Below are 11,182 nucleotides of genomic sequence, written 5' to 3' on the forward strand. Positions count from 1 at the left end.
TCATTGTGTATGCTGGGAACTGGACCCCTGTTCTCTGCAAGAGAAGCACCAAGCCATCTCTCCAGGACCTTAAAAAGTTAAACCTATATACACATACTTATATTTACATATTAGTCTTTGAAGTTGTCTTAGATATCATTACATCATTTCCCCTTTCCCTTTTCTCCCTCCCACCCTTCCTATGTTCCTCCCTCCCCATACTTTCTCAAATTTATGACCTGCATTTTAAAACTGTTGTTACACACACACACACACACACACACGCGCGCGCACGCGCGCGCGCTCCCACGCATACACATGAGTGTGTGCATATTGCTATCCATATGAGTACAACTTGCTTAGTCTGTATAATGTTACTTGTATGTATGTATATATGTAACTTCAGACTTTTCCACCTGTGCCCTACTTCCCCAATAATAACTCGGAGGCTTATTTAATCCACAAATAAATGCATAGGCCACAAGCTTGGGCCTCAACTAGCTTGCAACCTACGTAGCCCACTTACAGTATTCTATGTCTGCCACAAGGCTACCTCTCCTCAGTTTTATGTGTCAGACTTCCTCAAAGTCCAGGGCAAATCTCCCTGCCTCTATCTCTCAGAGTTCCAGTCTTTGTACAGGATGTCTTACTTTTTAATCCTGCCTCAGTGTACTGGCGTCAGCTTTTTATTGACAGATGACGCTTCCACACAGTGCCCAAGAGATTCTTTCTCTATGATTTCAGGGCTGGCTACTTGGCATCAGACAGTCATTTCGAGTGCTCTTCCCTGGGGAAGACGATTTCTCCCAGTGTCCATGTTCATTAGTTGCCTGTAGATCTCTGTCTAGGGCTGAGACCCCCCTGGGATTTCCTCATTTCCCACTAATCTGTCTATGGGAATCATCCTTGTTTAAGACTTGTGTGGAAGCGATGGTGATGAGCGTTATGGGTGTTGCTTCTCTGATGTTTCTAGGAGAAGAAATCTCATCGCAAACTTCTAGTCTGGTTCAGGAATCACAGCGGGAGAGAGAGCAGGAAGACTGAAACAGTCTTTTGATTTTTAAAGTGTTTGGAGATTTCAAGAGGAAGAAGTCAATGATGTAGTATTCGTTCTTTCCTTTTATACCTTTTGATCTGATTTAATACACTATTCCCCTAGAGATGCTGAGGGAGAAGGGCAAGTGATTTGCCATCTATAAAAGCCCGAAGACTTGAGTTAATGCTTTCATAAGAAGTGACACCAATGTCCTGACGGACTATGGGGGACAGGGATCTAACTTAGAGCTCCAGGGTTGCTATGAAATGCTGGACCATGAGGCCGCCTCTCATCCCTGTCTCAGCGAAATGGTGGGGAGGAAAGAGAGACTAGATACTTTCTGAACAATGACTTTTCCTTTTATCTTTTATCGGCATGCCTAATACTTTTGTTTTCCAGGGGGGCAGAAGCTAGTCTAATAACTTTGTGAGGGGGAATTCCCCAGGGTTTAAGACTTTTGCATACTTAATGCTCACCTGTGCCATTCTGCTGGGTAACGGTAGCTTCCATAAAAGATGGCTGTGAGGGAGGCTGCATTGGATACAGGGAACTGTGTCTCTCTGGGTTTGCTTGCTAATTCTGTCCCCCACTCCCACTACATGAGCCATCTGGAAGGAGGGAGCAGGCTTCAAGTTAAATTTGGACATCTATGAGGCATGAGATGCGTAGTTGCTCTCCTCATTTGAATTGAAAATTTGGTCCAATTCGGGACACTTCTCAGTTAGCAGCAACCTTCTGGATTGAGCTATAAATCTGGAACCAACAGACATTATTTGCTTTGGTTTAACAGGGCAAAGTGCTGTCTCACACCTAGGGGGAAAGCAATGGAGGGACACTTGCGTCACTGCCATACCTGGCATCTTTCCTTTAAGTGAAGCATCCTGTAGAACTTTAAAAATGGCTCTATGCCGAAGGTATCATAAGTACAACAGTCTAGTAGCCTGGCCTTTTTACAGGGACACCCTAATGCTATTCTTAGTGTTAGCCAAAGCTTCTGTTACAGCAGTAGTCAGCTAAAGTCACAGGTGATAGAATAAAATAAGAGGAAAGCCAGGTGGTGGTGGCACATGCCTTTTATCCCAGCCCTTGGGAGGCAGAGGCAGGGTGGATCTTGTGAGTTCAAGGCCAGCCTGGTCTACAGAGTCAGTTCCAGAACAAGCAGAAACAGATAGTGAGACCCAGTCTTCAAAAACCAAACCAAACCACAAACAAACAAACAAACAAACAATGAAAGAAAAAGAGAGGAGAGAGAAGCAACTGCCACGAATCGCATCACTGCAGAGAATGCCAAAGCACACAATTCCTGCTGCTAACTGCAGTTTATACCTACACAGTAAAACTATAACGCGTTAATGAGAACTTCAGCAAAAGCTGAGTTTTGCATCTGGAAATTATGCTTACTTTCCAGAGGTTATAACGTTAGGTGCTGAGGAATTTCTACACCCCCCCTCCCTTTGGTTTCTGTGGAGAGTTTTGTGGGGGCTGTGCTATTATCTGTCAGTTACTTTCCAGGTAAAACATACCCAAGTAAGTACTAAAATGCATGTAACATATAACAGATGGATTCGAGAGCAATTTCATATTCCTCCTCCTCCTCCTCTCCTCCTCCTCCCTTTCATGGTGGAAGTAAGGTTTGAACTTAGGGCATTGTGCATGGAAATCAAATGTTCTGCCCTGAGCTATAGCCCCAGATTTCAGTCCTTCTTTTCTAGTAGGACACAGACAACATGGAGTAGATGGGTCAGAAGAGTCATCACTACCAACCACTCAGAATTTAATAGCTGGAAGGGTAAGTAGAGATTTTCAGTCCATAGTTTTTCTCTTTCTGCATGTGGATCAGAGCGTGTTTATAGGAAATGACTGGAGTTGAACCGTATGCCCACTATATATTTTTTCCATAATCAACTTCTATAAGTTTATTGGATAAATTTAATTATCCAATAAGCAAACACTGAGAAATGTAAGGGGAAACTGTGTGATGAGAGGGTGGATGCATACTTCTTTTTAAAAACATGTTTTATTATGACCAATGACGGCCACTTTTCTGAGTTCCAAAAAACTGTGGATATGTCACTGAGAACCCCATTTTTTCATATAAGACAGAGTTTAACCACAAAATAGCATCATGTCTAGTGGGTCAACTAGTTATTTTTTGGATTTAATCAAAGCATCCAGTGAGATAGAGAATGCCCTGCGGTCATGGTTCTGCCCTTCTGTATGACATTCCTCTCCTACAGAACATCGTAGTCTCATTGTATAGCCTTCCACCCATTCTAAGGTCTACATTTCTCTCTAGTTTGATATCTTTATACCAAGAGATAAGCTAGAACTGCAAGAATGTCTCAGATCTGCATTCTCTTTTTTAATTAAACAAATTTTAAAAGAATTTCATCCATGAGTATTGTATTTGCATCATTAGCATCTATCCTGATCTCCTGCAGTGAATGTTTCCCATGTTTCCACCACTCCCCCTCAGATATCTAACCTCTTACTGAATTATTTTTTCACTCATATAAACATGTAAATATGACATTTATTGTTAAAGGATGACCACTGGGGTTGGCTAACCTATGAGGGAGTTTATTCCAAGAGAAGACTGATTTTCCCTTTCTGTGCACTTACTATTTGCCTGTAGTCTCTCATCTAGGGGTAGGACATTAGGATATGACCATCTGTGTTGACATTCAACTGATGTCATCGTGCGGGTCTTATTTAGGCGGCCATATTGGAAGACTTCGTGGTCATATGTAAAAGACACCATCTCACCGCAGACCCACTGGCCCTCTGGCTCTTACAGTCTTTCTCCCCAGTTCCTCTGCTGTTCCTTGAGGCCTAGGCGTAGGGCTTGTGTGTAAGATGATCAGTGGTTCTCTACATTTTGACTTGTGGATTTCTGGAATGGTCTCTCTTCGATCCAAAAAGAAGCTTCTTTGATGGGGTGTGGGAGCTTCACTTACACATGTGTACAAAGATAAGTATCTAGAATGAAGTTAGGTCTGATTCAGGTTTAGGAAAGTGCGTGTAATAGGTTCTCCTTTCATGTCCATGAGCTTCCCTGCTATGGATAGTTAGCTAGTGTTACACTATCAGGCAGGATGTGCCTTTCATTGAGCAGGCCCAGAGCCCCATTAGACAGCCATTGTTTAAGTTTTGATTTGACTTAATTTCAGAATAGTTTTAAGTATAAGGGTTAGGAATGGTTGTATTTTGGATAAGCTATTTGGCTTTGGGTTTTGTTTTTTTTTTTGTTTTTTTGTTTTTTGTTTTTTGTTTGTTGGTTTTTTTAGACATGGTCTCTCTATATGGCTCTGTCTGTCCTAAAACTCTGTAGACTAGGCTGGTCTCAAACTCAGAGAGAGATTTACATATCTCTGCATCCCCAGTGCTGGGATTAAAGGTATCCACCCTATACCCAGTCCCCCCTCCCACTTTTGGAATTGTAATCTTGTCTCCTATTTGAACTTTATTCTTTCTTGGTATCTTGACATTTAAACCAAGTACCATAGACTTTGTCAGAACTCTTCAGGGGGGAGGTTTCTGGGGCTTTTGTGATTCTAATAGAAACATAAATTTGTAGGAAACTACATTCCTCTGGGGAACATTAGCAAGTCATGTGTGGGCTGTGTTGCTGCAGCTTGCTTATGGCAGCAACACTTATTACAAAGATTAAAAAATGAAATAAACAATTGGAGTATGCTTACGACACCACATTTGGTCAGAAGGACTTCCATCAAGTTCAAGCTCAGTTTGAAGTGTACAGTGAGATACTTCCCAAAGCCAAACCAACCAACCAACCAACCAACCAACCAACCAACCAACCAACCAACCAACCAAATAGACGAACCAAATAAAACACAGAAGTTAAACCTACATAAACAAAAATATTCGCATGCTCAAGACCCAAAGTCTAAAACACACAGTTCATATTTGTGTGTGTGTGTGTGTGTGTGTGTGTGTCTGTGCACGCGCACGCATGTCAAGAGTGGTTTGTGCACTTGTATACACACTACGTGGCTATTGAAGGCAGAGTTTGACACTTGGTATGCACTCATTGATAAGTGGATATTAGCCAAAAAGCTCGAATTACCCAAGATGCAATACATAGACCACAGGAAGCTCAAAAAGAAGGATGACCAAAATGCAGATGCTCCCACTCCTTTTTAAAAGGGGAAAAAATATCCATAGGAGGGGATATGGAAGCAAAGTTTAGAGCAGTGACTCAAGGCATGGCCATTCAGAGCCTGCCCCTCGTGTGGCCCATATATATACAGCCACCAAAACTAGATAAGATTGATGAAGCTAAAAAATGCATGCTGAAAGGGACTGGATATAGATCTCTCCTGAGAGACACATCCAGAGCATGTCCAATACAGAGGTCAATGCTGGCAGCAAACCACTGAACTGAGAACAGGACCCTCTTAGGGGGAATTAGAGGAAGGATTGAAAGAGTTGAAGGAGCTTGCAACTCCGTAAAAACAACAATGCCAACCAACCAGAGCTTCCAGGGACTAAACCACTACTGAAAGACTATACATGGACTGACCCAGGGCTCCAACTGCATATGTAGCAGAGAATAGCCTTGTTGGGGCACCAGTGAAAGGGGAAGCCCTTGGTCCTGCCAAAGTTGGACCCCAGTGCAGGGGAATATAAGGGGTGGGCAGTAAGGGGGATGTATAGGGGAATACCCATATGGGGGAGGGGGAGGGGGAGGGGAGGAGATGGGGGCTTATGGACAGGAAACTGGGAAGGGGAATAACATTTGAAATGTAAGTAAAAAGTATATCTAATAAAAATTAAAAGAAGAATAGGAGGAGGAGGAGGAGGAGGAGGAGGAGGAGGAGGAGGAGGAGGAGGAGGAGGAGGAGGAGGAGGCTGTGGCGGCAGAATTTGACAGACAAGGGCTCTCATTGAACATGGTTAGCCAGTAAGACCCTATTTCCAGAGATGGGTTTACAGGCATGGAGTGTGGATCTGGCTTTTTTATTTAATGGGTACCAAGTTCTCATGCCTGTGTGGTAGGGACTTTACTGAGCCATCTCCTCAGCACTTGTATTTTATATTTTTAATTTAGGGAACAATATGTCCCCTGTAATCTGATTTATAGTTCATCAACACTTGCCATATATTAATATTTTCATAATGAATGGACCCATAATTGCATTTTATTACTCTCTGTAACTCAACCATAAGTTTATACCATAATTTAACATTTAAATGGATACCCCTCCCCAAAGCCATAAAAAACACGAAATCAGAAATCATCATATATAAGCAAAAGACCAGTAAGCAAAAACATAAACAAAAACAAACACATCCAATTAAAGCAATATAAGGCAGAAAAAAAATCTTCAAAATTACCGTCGAGTTTGTTTTGTGCTGGCCATCTATCTACTGCTGGGCATGGGGCCTGCACTTTGGTATGGTTTATACCCAATGAGACCCCATTAGCAGGAACTGAGTTTTCCTTTGCAAGTGGTTGTTACTTGGAGTTAGTTTCTTCTTGGCTAGAGATGGGCACTTGTGGTCTTCACTTCTCCTCTCAACAGGGCCTTACCCTCAGTCTGTAGATAGCAACCAATAGCCTTGGTATCATTTTACTTCCGGTTCCTATGACCTTAAGTTCTTCTGGCCTAGAAGTTCTGGATCCAGAGCAGGGAGAGCTCCTGCCAAGAGATACAGCAAACATCCCATTGAACTGGAAGCTCAGACTTCAACTTGGACACTTTGGGCTTCTGATGCCCTTAAGTCAACAAGCTAAGCAAAGAATAATGGCCTTAGGACTTATGATGGCTATTCTTGGTTGACATTGTAACCACATCTAGAATTAACTAAAATCCAAGTGGCTAGGTACACCTATGAAGGATTGTTCTTAATTAAAATCATTTGAAACAGAATGACCCACCTTTAATCTGGATCTTTTGAGATGGGAACAGTCACCTGAATCTGGGCCACACCTTCTCATGGTGGCCTGTGTAAAGGATGTGGATAAAGCTCTTTGCCCTTTGCCCTTACACTCACTGGCAAATCTATTCCTTCAGTAGCATTAGAACCTACATCTTCAGTATTCCAGTATTTACTGAAGACCAACCAAGACATTCAACCCTATTGATTGAACAGGTTTTTCCATTGGTAGACGGCCATTGTTGGTCTAGCTAGAACACAGTGTGTAAGCTACTCTAATAAATCCCTTTTAGACATATGCATGCACACGCATGCACATGCGCATTCATTCCATCGGTTCTGTTCCTCTAGAGAACCCTGACTAATAACACTTGGCAAGAGCTTGAGTTGTTTCCTTAGGGCCCCTTTGGCCAACAACTTAGATGTAACTCATTCCTGGCTCTGAAGGTTTCACTTGGTGGGTGGGCTTTATTGTCCCTGTTATTTGGTGATTCCATTTAGATTTCTTTCCTATTTGCATATATTTTAAGGAGCTGCTTCTGTAGTAGGTTTCCACAGGGCCTCTCGAATGGCCCTTAGTGCTAGCCGTCCCTCCCCATGTTCCCTCCTGTACCCTACTCTGTCATCTCCCTCTCCGTTCATCCTCATGTTCTAGTCTCCTGTTCTTGTCACTCCATAACTCATTTTTTCTTCTTCATATTCCCTTAATCTATTCCCAACATGACTATTGAGGGCTTAAAAAGCCAACATCCATATACACAAGAATATATATTCCATATTTGTCCTTTTGGGTCTGGGTTACATCACTCAGGATGAATTTCTTTCTAGCTCCATCTGTTAGCTTGTGATATTCTTTATATTTCATTGTATAAATGTAGCATGTTTTCCTCATCCACCCGTCTGTTGGTGGACATCTAGGCTGTTTCAATTTTTTTTTTTTCTGTTTTGAATAAGTCGACAAGGAAGAGGGATGAACAAATGTCTCTGTAATAGGATATAGAGAGTCTTTTGGGTATAACTGGATCTTGAGGTAAATTATTTTCAGCTTTCTGAGGAACTGCCACAGTGATTTCTACAGTGGCTGTGGAAGTCTGCACTCCTACCAGCAATGGATGAGTGCTCCCTTACCTACCCCATCTCCTTGCCAGCATGAATTGTAATTTGTTCTATTGATCTGACATTCTGACAGGTGTAAGGCGAATCTCAAAGCAGTTTTGATTTGCATTTTCCTCATGACTAAGGAGGTTGAACATTTTTGAATGTCTCTCAGCCATTTGTGCCTCCTCTTTTGATAATTCTCTGTTTAGTTCTGGTTCCCGTATTTTTTTTTTTTTTATGTGGTTGTTGGGAATTGAACTCAGGACCTCTGGAAGAGCAGACAGTGCTCTTAACCGCTGAGCCAACTCTCCAGCCCCCTGTCTTTATCTTTTTTTTTTTATTTTTTTATTAACTTGAGTATTTCTTATATACATTTCGAGTGTTATTCCCTTTCCCGGTATCCGGGCAAACATCCTCCTCCCCCCTCCCCTTCCTTATGGGTGTTCCCCTCCCAACCCTCCCCCCATTGCCGCCCTCCCCCCACCAGTCTAGTTCACTGGGGGTTCAGTCTTAGCAGGACCCAGGGCTTCCCCTTCCACTGGTGCTCTTACTAGGATATGCATTGCTACCTATGAGGTCAGAGTCCAGGGTCAGTCCATGTATAGTCTTTGGGTAGGGGCTTAGTCCCTGGAAGCTCTGGTTGCTTGGCATTGTTGTACATATGGGGTCTCGAGCCCCTTCAAGCTCTTCCAGTTCTTTCTCTGATTCCTTCAACGGGGGTCCTATTCTCAGTTCAGTGGTTTGCTGCTGGCATTCGCCTCTGTATTTGCTGTATTCTGGCTGTGTCTCTCAGGAGCGATCTACATCCGGCTCCTGTCGGTCTGCACTTCTTTGCTTCATCCATCTTGTCTAATTGGGTGGCTATATATGTATGGGCCACATGTGGGGCAGACTCAAAATGGGTGTTCCTTCAGTCTCTGTTTTAATCTTTGCCTCTCTCTTCCCTGCCAAGGGTATTCTTGTTCCCCTTTTAAAGAAGGAGTGAAGCATTCACATTTTGATCATCCGTCTTGAGTTTCATTTGTTCTAGGCATCTAGGGTAATTCAAGCATTTGGGCTAATAGCCACTTATCAATGAGTGCATACCATGTATGTCTTTCTGTGATTGGGTTAGCTCACTCAGGATGATGTTTTCCAGTTCCAACCATTTGCCTACGAATTTCATAAAGCCGTTCTTTTTGATAGCTGAGTAATATTCCATTGTGTAGATGTACCACATTTTCTGTATCCATTCCTTGTTGAAGGGCATCTGGGTTCTTTCCAGCTTCTGGCTATTATAAATAAGGCTGCAATGAACATAGTGGAGCACGTGTCTTTTTTATATGTTGGGGTATCTTTTGGGTATATGCCCAAGAGAGGTATAACTGGATCCTCAGGCAGTTCAATGTCCAATTTTCTGAGGATTCTCCAGACTGATTTCCAGAATGGTTGTACCAGTTTGCAATCCCACCAACAATGGAGGAGTGTTCCTCTTCCTCCACATCCTCGCCAGCATCTGTTGTCCCCTGAGTTTTTGATCTTAGCCATTCTCACTGGTGTGAGGTGAAATCTCAGGGTTGTTTTGATTTGCATTTCCCTTATGACTAAAGATGTTGAACATTTCTTTAGGTGTTTCTCAGCCATTCGGCATTCCTCAGCTGTGAATTCTTTGTTTAGCTCTGAACCCCATTTTTTAATAGGGTTATTTGTTTCCCTGCGGTCTAACTTCTTGAGTTCTTTGTATATTTTGGATATAAGGCCTCTATCTGTTGTAGGATTGGTAAAGATCTTTTCCCAATCTGTTGGTTGCCGTTTTGTCCTAACCACAGTGTCCTTTGCCTTACAGAAGCTTTGCAGTTTTATGAGATCCCATTTGTCGATTCTTGATCTTAGAGCGTAAGCCATTGGTGTTTTGTTTAGGAAATTTTTTCCAGTGCCCATGTGTTCCAGATGCTTCCCTAGTTTTTCTTCTATTAGTTTGAGTGTGTCTGGTTTGATGTGGAGGTCCTTGATCCACTTGGACTTAAGCTTTGTACAGGGTGATAAGCATGGATCGATCTGCATTCTTCTACATGTTGACCTCCAGTTGAACCAGCACCATTTGCTGAAAATGCTATCTTTTTTCCATTGGATGGTTTTGGCTCCTTTGTCAAAAATCAAGTGACCATAGGTGTGTGGGTTCACTTCTGGGCCTTCAATTCTATTCCATTGGTCTATCTGTCTGTCTCTGTACCAATACCATGCAGTTTTTATCACTATTGCTCTGTAATACTGCTTGAGTTCAGGGATAGTGATTCCCCCTGAAGTCCTTTCATTGTTGAGGATAGCTTTAGCTATCCTGGGTTTTTTGTTATTCCAGATGAATTTGCAAATTGTTCTGTCTAACTCTGAAGAATTGGATTGGTATTTTGATGGGGATTGCATTGAATCTGTAGATTGCTTTTGGTAAAATGGCCATTTTTACTATATTAATCCTGCCAATCCATGAGCATGGGAGATCTTTCCATCTTCTGAGGTCTTCTTCAATTTCCTTCTTCAGTGTCTTGAAGTTCTTATTGTACAGATCTTTTACTTGCTTGGTTAAAGTCACACCGAGGTACTTTATATTATTTGGGTCTATTATGAAGGGTGTCGTTTCCCTAATTTCTTTCTCGGCTTGTTTCTCTTTTGTGTAGAGGAAGGCTACTGATTTATTTGACTTAATTTTATACCCAGCCACTTTGCTGAAGTTGTTTATCAGCTTTAGTAGTTCTCTGGTGGAACTTTTGGGATCACTTAAATATACTATCATATCATCTGCAAACAGTGATATTTTGACTTCTTCTTTTCCGATCTGTATCCCCTTGACCTCCTTTTGTTGTCTGATTGCTCTGGCTAGAACTTCAAGAACTATATTGAATAAGTAGGGAGAGAGTGGGCAGCCTTGTCTAGTCCCTGATTTTAGTGGGATTGCTTCGAGTTTCTCTCCATTTAGTTTAATGTTAGCAACTGGTTTGCTGTATATGGCTTTTACTATGTTCAGGTATGGGCCTTGAATTCCTATTCTTTCCAGGACTTTTATCATGAAGGGGTGTTGAATTTTGTCAAATGCTTTCTCAGCGTCTAATGAAATGATCATGTGGTTCTGTTCTTTCAGTTTGTTTATATAATGGATCACGTTGATGGTTTTCCGTATATTAAACCATCCCT

This window comes from Rattus norvegicus, chromosome 7 (assembly GCF_021556685.1).
Source record: "Rattus norvegicus strain SHRSP/BbbUtx chromosome 7, alternate assembly SHRSP_T2T, whole genome shotgun sequence".
Classification (NCBI taxonomy): Eukaryota; Metazoa; Chordata; class Mammalia; order Rodentia; family Muridae; genus Rattus; species Rattus norvegicus.